The 12,366-nt window shown below is 36.4% G+C and overlaps 1 protein-coding gene across 6 annotated transcripts in view; it reads left to right on the forward strand.

Annotated features, from left to right (window-relative positions):
* DIAPH2 (diaphanous related formin 2) overlaps positions 1–12,366 on the forward strand; it is a 953,825-nt gene that overhangs the window by 785,789 nt on the left and 155,670 nt on the right. The window lies entirely within an intron of this gene.

Below are 12,366 nucleotides of genomic sequence, written 5' to 3' on the forward strand. Positions count from 1 at the left end.
TTGTATTCCTCACACATTCCATTGTTCTTGAATACAGTCGTGATTTTTTTTCCTTTCATTAAAATTCTTTGGTGTTCCTTATTCCTTGACTGTAGGCAAAGTGTTTTATTTCCAAACCTAACCTTAATTATATTCCTGTTGAGAAAATATAAGACTTTTCTAACCAGTATGTTCTACCACATAAAACTCTTACAAACTTTGTCGTCATGTTTGTAGCCCTTTCTGGTATGTAGACATACCTTGGTTTATCGTTATTATTGTGTATGTTTTTCTTTTTAATGAAAGCTATTGAATTATTCAGTTTTTCTTTAAAGTTCAGTGATCAATGATTTTTATATTTCAGATGCTCTTGAGTATTCAATATATTCACAGCATGTTCAGAGCTTCCTTCACTGGTCCACTGGCTCTAATATTTATTAGAATAATTTTATTTATCATATGTTTATGTCATATTGGAAATGTTAGGAGAAAAAATTGAATTTTGAATGCGAAAGGTCCTTTTTTCTTTTATCAGAAGGAAAAAAATGCACTCTCCGACATTAATAAAAGTCATGCTAGCATTCTTTTACAAGAAACTCACTAAAATGACAAAACGTATGAAAAATGTAATTAGATGCTTGGTGGAACTGAGTTGGTTGGTTTGTTTTCCTATCTGATAAATTCTAATACACAAAAATAAAATTACAATTAATAGGAAAGTGCAATGTGGCAGATATATTGATATTCCAGGTAATATTGAAGCAATTGTCATTGTTTCCTATGCTTACAATAGGAAAAAAATTAATTTGATGTTTTTGCAAATATTGCTGAATTTTCTTCTGAAAAATACAATAATGAGTGGGTTTATTTATTCAGTTCTCAGTGATGGCTTTGTTGTATCAAGGTTTTGGAAAAACAAACATGTATTCTCTACCTCTAAGTATATTAACTAATCTATAAAGGTTTGACATTCATTAATGCTTGCTGAGGGAAAAAATTGAGTTCTAGAGATTGTGTTTTTCTCAGTACTGCATAACTTACTTTCACAAACCCTACTTAAGCTTTGATTTCTAAATCTCTCCCCAGTGAAATCATACCTCAAAGATGTTTCATTAAAATGACAAGATAAGCTGGCTTGCATCCCTGTGCTCTAGTCGGAGCAAAGGACAGAATTCTGGGAGATCTTGCAAAGCCGTTCCTAAGCTTTAGGGAAAGAAGCACAAATTATTGACCTCAGCGAAAAACTGACAACATCTCCATCATGAAGATAATAGCCAAAAGGACATGCTGAGTGCTGAGCACTGGCTTGTCTTGATCTTGTATTGGCAACTCATACAGCGTTAACACATGTTATGAAGTTATGTATTTTAGAAAATATTTTAAAAGGCATATTTTCATTGTCATAGCCTCCTGCATTGTGCAATCTTCTACTTTCGCCTACCTCCTTCTATTTTGAAATGTTTTCTCAGAGAGTTGGTAATATTGCAGATGGCTTCTTTAGATCCCTAAATATTAGTTTGAACTATGTGAAATTGTTGCTATTTGGCCACTTTCTTTTTGGTCTATAAAAATAGTAATATCACATGGTTTAATCTAATAAAAAATATAGAATTTCCCAAACAGAAAGGTAATATCCTACTATTACTTAACCACTTTTTGTTGTGCCTGAAACTCAAATTCTGTCTTAGTTGATCATTTGCTGGCTCAGTTTGAAATTTAAGAGAATTTCCCAGCAGATTTCTAGCATTAAAAGAGATATTTCAGGTAGGAAATCTGCTCCCTGTTCACAGAGGGCCACCCTGGGAAACAGGCCTTAATGAAGTCACCTAATCTGGTGACTGGTCTCCTGTGGGTACAGTTTTTCTGCTTGCATAGTAGTTTTTCAGAGAAAATAGAGTATGTTTAGTTAATTAGCCATTTTCTTTATTATTGTTCCAAATGAATATGCCATTCTAATGAGATGAAGAGGCACTGTCATATCTTGGGTAAAGCTGGATGTCAACACGGTTTCCTGAGCCACTGTGGCCCAATCACCCCTTAAATGAGGATGGTTAATCCAGCCAGCACATGTTGACTCCTCCAGGTTTGATTCCGAGCTGGAAGTGACCTCTTCCTTACTTTACTCCGCAGTGCAGGATGCACCTTAAAGTAGCTTCCTCTAGACTCTATATAAAGAAGACTTCAGCAGTGAACAGATTCTCTAAATATACTTTTCCTTCTTTGTTGAAGACAGTGCTAATGTGAATGCTTAGTTACTAAAACAAATATAATGACATTTTTAAAGCCTCACAGGGTAGGTAATTGCTATAAGAATATCATGGTACATTTTTTTCTTCCTTTTCCTGAAATAGAAATCATAGTCCTGTTGAAGACACAGGAGTCTATACATCATAAAAGCATAAGTAGTGTATTCCTTCTAAAGGATGGGGATAAATTTCCCTTATACTAAAAACCACCAGCTGCCACAGAAGTGCCAAGTGAAAAATCATCCTTATCATTTCTTTGTGGACTGCAGTTTCCGCCTGTTGATAGAGGCTGTAAATAGGAAATAAGCAGTTGATTGAAATCAGATAGTATGCAAAGATTTCACTGATGAGTTTAGGTGAGCAAATCATAAAAAGAACAAAATTATTTCCTGGTCTTAAATCTTTGCCAGGGAATGTTTAGTAACCTCCTCAGTCTCCACCCTTTTGCAGATACAACTTTTTAACTCCATTTGTGAGGAGTAACAGATACTTGATTTTGAGTTGTTTTTTTTTTAACTTATCTAAAAAGAGGGAAATAAGAATATTAAAAATTGTTCAGTGGACAAGCAAAGTAAACATAGTCTTTAATATTCTTTAATAAAATCAGCAGTTCCTCCCTTTATAGAGCATTTATCTGAGGTAATTTATCAGTTTATGGACTATACAAAAATAACTTGCTTTTCTAAATGGTAGAAGCTTGGAGTCTGCAAACACCTTAGCCATACTCAAAACATAATGTAAAAAGTAGGCTGTTGTATTAAATTATTGGCTGAAGAGCCAAAATCTACAGTATTTTTTCTCTCTGTTCTCCAGATATATTACATCCCAAATGAGTAGTTTTTCAAAACATTTCATTTTTATTCCATTTGACTGGCAAAGCTCTTTATTAGCTAATTTATTCTCTTAATTTCCAAATTAGTCTGAAAAGAGGAAGGAGTACATAATTTACCTATTTGTGGCAACACATCTTAGAGGGATGCCTTACAGTTCTGTTGGCATGATGCTATCCACTGACTAAGTGTCCAGTGGTTATGTGTGGATAGCTTGAAAGAGTAAATTGAAACTAAATAAGGAATGTGCTGAGGGTATGTTTGAAGCAGTGCTGATTAACTAAGTCCTCCCTGCTTCTCTCTCTGGAGGCTACTGTCCCCAAAGACATGGTTGAAACACATTTGAAATTGTAAATCTCTTCCACTTAATCCCAAGCAAGAAATTAAGTGCCTGTTTCAAAGTCTGTCTCTGACCACAGCACTATCCATTTCAATAAAAATATTTATAGTTACACAGTAGTAGCTAGATAGTGACACGGTTCCGATGGCATCTGATATAAACCATGGAAGTTTTTGAATTTAAAAAGAAAAATCAAAGAAGTGCACGGGTCAGGAAGACACATCAACTTAAAATAAAGCACTCATACAAGTTAAACTCTCAAGAATGATGATCTTTAAATGCCAGTATTTTCTCTGGTATTTACAGCTTTTAGCAGGTTGTTTAAGCATGATTATCACCCATGACTTTCTTTTAAAAGAAACATCATATATTGTTCAGAAATTAACATAATTATATCTCTGGGGGTATCAATGCCTAATTTTGCAATTCTGTCCCATTTTCTACTAACTGATAAACTCCCCTGTAATTCAATAGTATCCATATTATTTACTCAGTAATCTGTAATTACAGACTTCCTCTAATGAAGCACCCAATGCTTTATTGCCCTGTATTTTTAGGAGCTCTGTGGGTTTCAATTTTAGAAAATTTGAAGTTGGAAGAGCTGTTTTTTTTCCCAGATGAACATTATAAAGTAATGAAGAGGTTAATCACTTTTGCCTTGTTTGAAACACCAAAAGGCAGTACCACTTAATATACAATTACCATATTATTTTAATATGCCTTCTTTTTTAATTTAAAGGTTGAATTCAATTAAATGGTAGTAGCAGTATGCTGAATTTACTATGAGTATTCTGCCTTAGGGAGTTATTTATTTATTTATTTTGAAATTAAATTTTTTCTATTGGAGACCAGCTTCCTTTTATTTAGTAAAGCATATAATTAAGGTCTTTCTAAATTTTAATTATTTAATGGAGCATAATATTGTTAGTATGTATTTGTATAAGTTTTCTAAATTACCTAAAATTAGGTCATTTATGTTTCTAGCGCACTCACTCCAGGAATTTGACCCCTTGAATAGATCTGGTGAGCTACAGTATGTTTACATAATAACCTTTCTAAAAGCTTTAGCTATTTAAACTTAAAAGTGAAAAGATCTTTTTGTTGTTGCTTTTCTCTTTAAAATTTACATTAACCTTTTATTTCTTAAATTAGGTCCACAAGGGAAGACATATGGGTGTGAACACTCAGGATATGTACAAAATGATAAAGAGAAGTAGCCTGGGTGGTGTGGTTGGAGGAGCCAAAGAAAAATCTGGAAATAATAAGAACATTAGAATTTGGATTGGATCTGATGAGCACTGAATCTTGGAAAAGGGGATAATGTGATTAAAGTTATAGTTTAGTAATGGGATAGACAAGAAACAGAATTCACTAGGTCGATTCATGTAGCAATAATGCAAGTTAAGGGATGAGTGTAGACTTAGGGAGGAAACTCTAATTCTGTGAGATATAGCCTGTGCAGGAGTGGTATACCTTAGTCACTGCTGGAATCTGGACATGAATTAAAAATACCAGAGACCATAGAAAGTTTCTAAGCCTGGAAGATAATCAGAAATAAGAAAATGGGGGTGAAAAGCAATTAAGGGTGTGGTTGGGTGCAGAACTCTGTGCATGATTAAATCAATTTTAGTCACTGAGTCTGTGATGATGGGAAATTTTGTATGTAACGTTGTTCAGGAGTAGCTGATGACTTGGCCCTGAAATGGGAATGAGAGTTAGTAGTGGGAATTCAAATTAAAGTATCTCCATCACAGAAGGGAACTGGAAGCCCTGGAAGTGAAATCACTTCCTAGAATCCAAGAAAGGAAGGCCCCAGACTGTCTGATGACACTTTGGTCTGCTTTCTGAATAATTATCTTTCAGCAACTTGTTTCAGTTCTATCAGGAGACAGCAGTGAGATTGCTAAAAGGGCAAATCCATTCTAGTTGATTGAGAAAGAATCCAGTCATGCTCTGAATCAGACTGGCATTCTCCTGGAGCCGATTATTGAATTCCTCTTTAGAAATTATTGAGGGATTTACATCAAGGCTTAAAGGTAAATCTTTCCCTCTCCCATTTTGATGCATCAATGTAAATTACACTATTGAATTATTATAACGCATATCAGAAGTACATACCTCCACTTTGTTTTCTGAGGCAAGTGGCAATAAGCAGCCTCTTAAGCATTGCTGACCAGGCTTTGTGCCATGTGATCCTCTCCTACTTTCAAGTTAGGCCAAAGATGGATTCTTGACCCAAAGACAGCCATCTGTAGGCTGGTCTATATCATAAAGACTCCTCCAAAGAGACTGTTCTATACTGGTTGAATCAATTAGATTCCTTTTCTTGAGGAGTTTGGACTCAAAGACACAAAGAGGGAGAATTAGTTCGCAAATGGCAGAAGAGAAATAAAACAGATACTAAGAGTAGGTGCACATGGTTGAGAATAGACAGCAAGGTACTAAACTAAAGTAATAACATTAGTGAATGATTAGGGCTACTGTAGCTGGAAGCTTAGAGTCATGGTTGTATCTTGAATGATGTTTCAGTTCTTTGTGAGTCCTGACTATGCAGCTGCTGAAGCCTTCTTCATATTCCTCCTTACTTCTTCATACTTCCTTACACTAAACCCCCACCTTGGTTTCTTGCAAGCCATCTAACATGCTAATCAAGAGGATTATAACACTAGCCAGTAAAATGACAGACATTCCCTCTTTCGCTTTTCCTTCCTCCCTTGCCCCAACCTACTGGGGGATCTGATTCTTCCATGGGGTGGGTGGGGGGATGGGAAATGAGTAGGGAACAGACTATGGCACTCATTCTCCCCTTCAGGTAGCTGGCTCCAAAAGACTAACCAGCTATGCATGGAGGAAACACCTTGAAGTAAATATAAGTTTAATACTTAAACTACAACCGGAAAATTGTGGAATCTTCCTGAAATGTCAGTAAGGGACATGAAAGGGAGATTGGACATTGGGTGTTTAGGAGCAATGGCGAAGAAAATGAAAACAATTCTATGTTTATACCTTTACTTAGCTGATACTGCTCAAAAAACTGGTTAGTTATGCATGCCTTTTTTCAAACTACTTTTGCTTTTTTAAAAAATCACAAAGATATAATATCATGTTTTTAAAAAGATATGGTATGCTCTTCAGTTTGTGAAAGGGGTAGTTGTAATAAAGACAAATCAGTTTGTAGCAATGTGCACTCTCTCGGCATTCAAAAAATAAAGTGGTCAGACAGACATAGACACAGCCACACACACGAGACTCCTTGCACTTTAAAAATAGATAAACAATGGTTGTGCAAAAGTAGAGTGAAGCTGTTATTACCTTTCTGACTGGAAAGATGACCCACTGTAGAAACTAGGTCAAGAATCCTAAGCAAAGGAAGAAGACTAATTGGAAAGAGTCACTAGCAACTGATGAATTGTCCACTTGTTTTCTGTGATCTGAGCATCAGCAATTAAGAGTACCAGTTCCCTCATTTACAATATTTTTATACTTAGTGGTAAGCTGCCATTATTGGTGTGGTATGTGACCTCTGTTAAAACTGTCTGACTGCAGTCTCAGGAGAGCCATTCTTGAAAAGTCACTTGTTTCCCAGGCTTTGCTTGTGCCTGTGCCAGGCTTTGAGGAAGACACAAGTACACATTTGACCTCATGATGGTGCTCTAGAAGTTAATACTGTCCTTTCCCATTCCTCTCTACCACTAGGCTTGTGTTTGTATTTCTTGTGAATATAGTTAGGCTTATTGTTCAGTACTGCATTCTGATATGGCAGTCCAGTTGAAGTTCACAGGTGAGGAGCTATGTTTTCAAGAAAGGAGCTAAATTACTCCATGTCAGAGGTTGGTTCTCAGGCAGGAAACTAAAACTTGGAATCAGATCTCCCACTGACCTTTGAAAAAAGCTCTTCACTTTTTGTAACTCTTCTTTTGGAATTGGACTTCAAGGACTCTAAAACGTAAATTCACATAGAAGTGTATATATAATTATTACTTTGTCATCCTGTCTGATTCGTGGCTTTGCTTCTCTAAAGTGGAAGCATCCCAATTTAATGTAGGCTTACATTGGCTGCTCATGTTCTTTCCCGCCTTCCACCAGTGGTGAGTCCTTGTTTTACTGATACGGAGGTTGCCAAGGTCCTTCAGCCTCTCAGAGGCAGACTGTGAGCTCTACAGTGTCTGTACCTAGTGTGATGTTGATGCTGACAGTGCATACTCTAGAGCAAGGGTCAGGAATCTCTTTCTCTAAAGGGCCAGATAATATCTTCGGCCTCACAGGCCAAAAGGTCTCTATCACAGCTACTCAACTCTGCTACTGTAGCATGAAAGCAGCCATCGACAGTGCACAACGAATGAGCATGGCTATATTCCAATATAACTAGGGGCTGAAATTTGAATTTGAAATTTTGATGTAACTATTATTTTACTTTTGGTTTTTTGAAATCCACTTAAACTATGAAAACCATTCTTAGCATGTGGGCTTTACAAAAACAGGTGGTAGACTGAATTTGACCACTAAGGCTAATAACTTGCCAACATCTGCTCTAGAGACATGCTTCCCAGGTTCTAATACTGGTTCTGTCACCTCCCAGCTATGTGATCTTGAACAAGTCAGTTCATTTAAATATGCCTGTTTGTTTGCCCAGAAAACAGGTTGGTGTGGGGATTCAATGTAAATCCAATAGAACAAGGCCTGACCTATAGTGAGCTCTCAATAAATGGCAGATATTATTAATACTCCTACCTCTAAAAGCATCTTTGTTTTATCTTTCTAAAAAGTGACTTAATTTACTTTTGGTTTTGAATTTACTTAAATTTGTTCATTTTCCAAGTTTGTTTTTGCTTATTTCCCTTCACAAGTATTCCATGTCCTTAGTAAATGATTGATTCTGGTAAGACACACAGAGTATTTCAAAGGTCTCTTTGAAATATTAATTATTTAAAAATTGAATATGAGATATTTTACCAGAGGCATCAACAGTGGTTTTCTAGTAAGTGTTAACATTTGGGTTTATTGGGTATTTGTTTATTTATAGAATGTATAATTTTCTTCTCCCAACCTTCAAGCATATAGTTAACTGGAAAAAAAATGAATACACATGAATGTTATTTTTTAACTACCATTTACTATCAAGCTGTCTTATTGTAGGCAAATTGCCAAAAAGATGCCTCTGGTCAAAAAATTCCTGTGGTGAAACTCTACCATTACAAATCCATTTATTTGTGTTAACTGGCTCCTCTTTAAGCTGCAGATACATCAGGGAAAGTTAATTCACCAATTCAGTTACCCTGACAAACTTTCAGGTAGTACCTACCAAGTAGCTATTTGGGGAGAAAGTACCTCATCCTTCACAATTCATCACTTTGGAGTGGAATCCCTATTTATCTTGTGACCCCCCGAATACAGTATTTATAGTAAAATGTATCTAAAAAAAGCCCTTCAATTAAAATTGTTGAGGAAGAGTAGTTAGTATTCACTGTGAAGTTTATCTGGAAGCTGATGATTTACCTCATAAGAAGAAACTGTTCTTTACCTGTTCTGGCAAGGAGATGAGATGACAGAATGAGTGAACTCTCTAACCAACATTTTACCCTATAGTTCTAACTTTAATTGATCTGAGATAAATTTTGCTTTTTAGCACATACCACTTTGCAAGGCCTCAGCCTGGGAGCATAGTGTTTTCCTGTTTTGTTTTACAAATTTTCAACTGCTGCATCATGTAATTACTACACGGTCCCTGGCTTATCCTGTGGCTTCTGGTAACTTCTTCTAAGCTCCTGTGTCCTCTTTTCCCTCTTGAAATTTTTCTTCCTTTTAACAAGAGCATCTGCCTGCATTATTTCTGTTAGAACTTTAGACATTCTATTTATGCCTTCTTTTAATCTCTTTGGAATATTATCTTGATTTTTTCAAATACTTTTCATGGCCCTAAATAACTTCAGGGACTATTATCTTAGTTACCATCTGTTAGTTTTCCAAGCCACCCCTATCTCCTTTCTTCATTCACTTCCAAATCAACTGCAAACTAACGGAAACCTCCCATCAGGTAGAGGCATTCTGGGTGCTTGTGGACTGCCATCAGGTTGCTCAGGTTTTTGTCGTGTCTGTTAATACAGTGCTTTGCTGAATGGTTTCATTTCTTTTACTTTTAACTCATTTATGGTGTTACTATTCCTCTTACTGGTAGATGTTAAGGTCCTGTAGCACAATGCGTTATTTTCACCATATTGTATTCACCTTTTACCTGTGTTGAATTTTAAGAGCTATTTGTTAGCCCTGGGCCTTCATTTTTTTTAGATCCCAGAGAAGAAATTTTATTTCCCTCTTTTTTTGATAAGTGAGCAGTCTTCTAATTTTGTGTCATCTACAAATCCATACATCTTGCAGCATGGTCTTAATCTCGACCATAATTGATAGTGTGAAAGAGATTGACTCTAACACTGATTTTTTTGCACTCTACTTATCACTGCCTTCTTACACTGTCAATCTTCATTTACTACTGCTCATGACATTGCTCACAAAACTGACTTTACTTTCCTGTTTAATCTTTCACCAATAATGCCAAAATTGACCATCCTTCTTTGCCCAGGGTTATATGCAGAATAATATTTGGCACTGCAAATCAAATGGCATTCTTTGTATAATTGATTTTTCTCCCACTCTGGTCCATTTTGTGTACTACTCTGAGGCTGATCTTAAATGTTGCCTTTATCAGGTCATTATCTTGCTGAAGATCTCCCAATGACATTTTAGAGTCCCTTGAAGTAAATTCAAACTTCTTCCTTTTATATCCAAAACCCTTTAGAACTTTGTTCTGATCTTACCTTTCCAAGTCTAACTCCTGTACATTTCAATTCCATTGCTTTCCTCCTGGTTTATCATGTATACCATGCATATTTGATTTCAGAGAGCACTGATTCAAAAGAACCTCAACACTTTTTACTCTCTTAAATTTGCATGATATGAACAGGTAAAAAACTAATATAAGATGATAGAAATCAGAGCAGAGTTTGCCTCTGGGTGGTGGGGGCAGGAGGGAACTTTCTGTGGGTGATGGAAATGTTCAATATCTTCATTGTGGTGGTGGTTACATGGGTGTAGACATTTGTGAAAACTCATCAAACTGTTCACTTAAGATCTGTGCCTTACAGTATTTTTAAACTTACACACACAGACACAGAGAGAAAGTGAGCACAGGCACTAGGAATTAATAAATCTAGATTTTAGTGTCTGGATCAGTCATTACTCAACTTTTTTTTTTTGGTATCATTAATCTACAATTACATGAAGAACATTATGTTTACTAGGCTCCCACCTTCACCAAGTCCCCTCCACATACCCCTTCACAGTCACTGTCCATCAGCATAGTAAGATGCTATAAAATCACTACTTGTCTTCTCTGTGTTGTAGAGCCCGCCCCATACCCCCTCCACATTATACATGCTAACTGTAATGCCCCCTTACTTTTTCCCACCCTTATCCCTCCCTTTCCACCCACCCTCCCCAGTCCCTTTCCCTTTGGTAACTGTTAGTCCATTCGTGGGTTATGTGATTCTGCTGCTGTTTTGTTCCTTCAGTTTTTCTTTGCTCTTATACTCCACATATGAGTGAAATAATTTGGTACTTGTCTTTCTCCGCCTGGCTTATTTCACTGAGCATAATACCATCAGGCTCCATCCATGTTGTTGCAAATGGTAGGATTTGTTTTCTTCTTATGGCTGAGTAATATTCCATTGTGTATATGTACCACATCTTCTTTATCCATTCATCTACTGATGGACATTTAGGTTGCTTCCATTATTACTCAACTTTTTTAATGTAATCTTTTCAGAGGCTTAACTTAAGCCGTGATTCCTCCAAGAGTCTTCCCCAACTCTGAGCCCACAGAAAGCATAGTTTTAGTTTTAATAATCATTTAGTCTGCATAAGTATTATCTCACATGGTAAGGTCATACCCTTCATAAGAAGCCTTTTGCTTCTTTTGGGTCCCTTTACATTCATTGGTTGATGGCAACTTCTTCAACTTTGAACAACTCAGCATTTCCACAAAGTCTTAATTATACAATTGGGAATTCAAGGAATATGTAATAGTGAATTTAAGCCAGGTTGTTAGGATCATAGGAAATGACTTTTAGAGTATTGGCTTTAGTTTAGTCATTTTTGAGGTATAGTAAGTTGGACTCAAGTCTCAGTTAATGGGAAAGTCCAAGACACTAGCTGTTTAGGTTCCTAGAGGAATAAGGTGTATTCTAATTAAAAACACTCTATAAAAAGGAAGGAGAGTTCAGAGTATTTTAAAAAACTGAAGGGTCAGAGATTTTACCCTACTTGCATGCTAACAAGTCAGCCTGCCTATGTCAGGGATGCTGGCAGAAGACAAGACACCTAGGTTAGAAACAAAGAACTGTGTTATTGACAGTACAGCAAGCAATGTGAGCTTCATGTATGCATTCCTTTCCCTTGCCTTCCAACTCCCAAAGGGAGACATCAGAGTGGTCCCAGGTGGATGCTATATCCACAGTAGTTTTGTGCCACTACTGAGGAACCCAGACTTAGGGAACCCAAATCTTTTATAATGGACTAAAAGCAAACCTGCCTGACATCTGTCCTAAGAGGAAATATAATCTGTCTTCAAAGCAAACAAATCTTCTCTCTGCTCTGGAGGGAGACTCTGTCTTTCACAGCTATTAACTATAAAAAACATCCTAGAAAACGTAGTCCAGAACAAAGGCTATCAATACCTCTGCTCACAAAATGTGCAGAAATGTGAAAAACCCATAGGGTATTGCCTCTGAGTAAGTTCATGTTAGCCATTAGGGAATAATCTTGCACATAGTTGTAGCCGAGATAATTAACTTACCTAGGATTGATTTTAATCTGTGGCATCATCAAACTCTTCTGGGAAATTAACTCAACAGGTAAATATTGAAGCTGAAAGTTGAGATTAGAAAGCATTTAGCATCTACTGAATGACCAACACTGT

Source organism: Manis pentadactyla, chromosome X, assembly GCF_030020395.1.
Source record: "Manis pentadactyla isolate mManPen7 chromosome X, mManPen7.hap1, whole genome shotgun sequence".
Taxonomy (NCBI): domain Eukaryota; kingdom Metazoa; phylum Chordata; class Mammalia; order Pholidota; family Manidae; genus Manis; species Manis pentadactyla.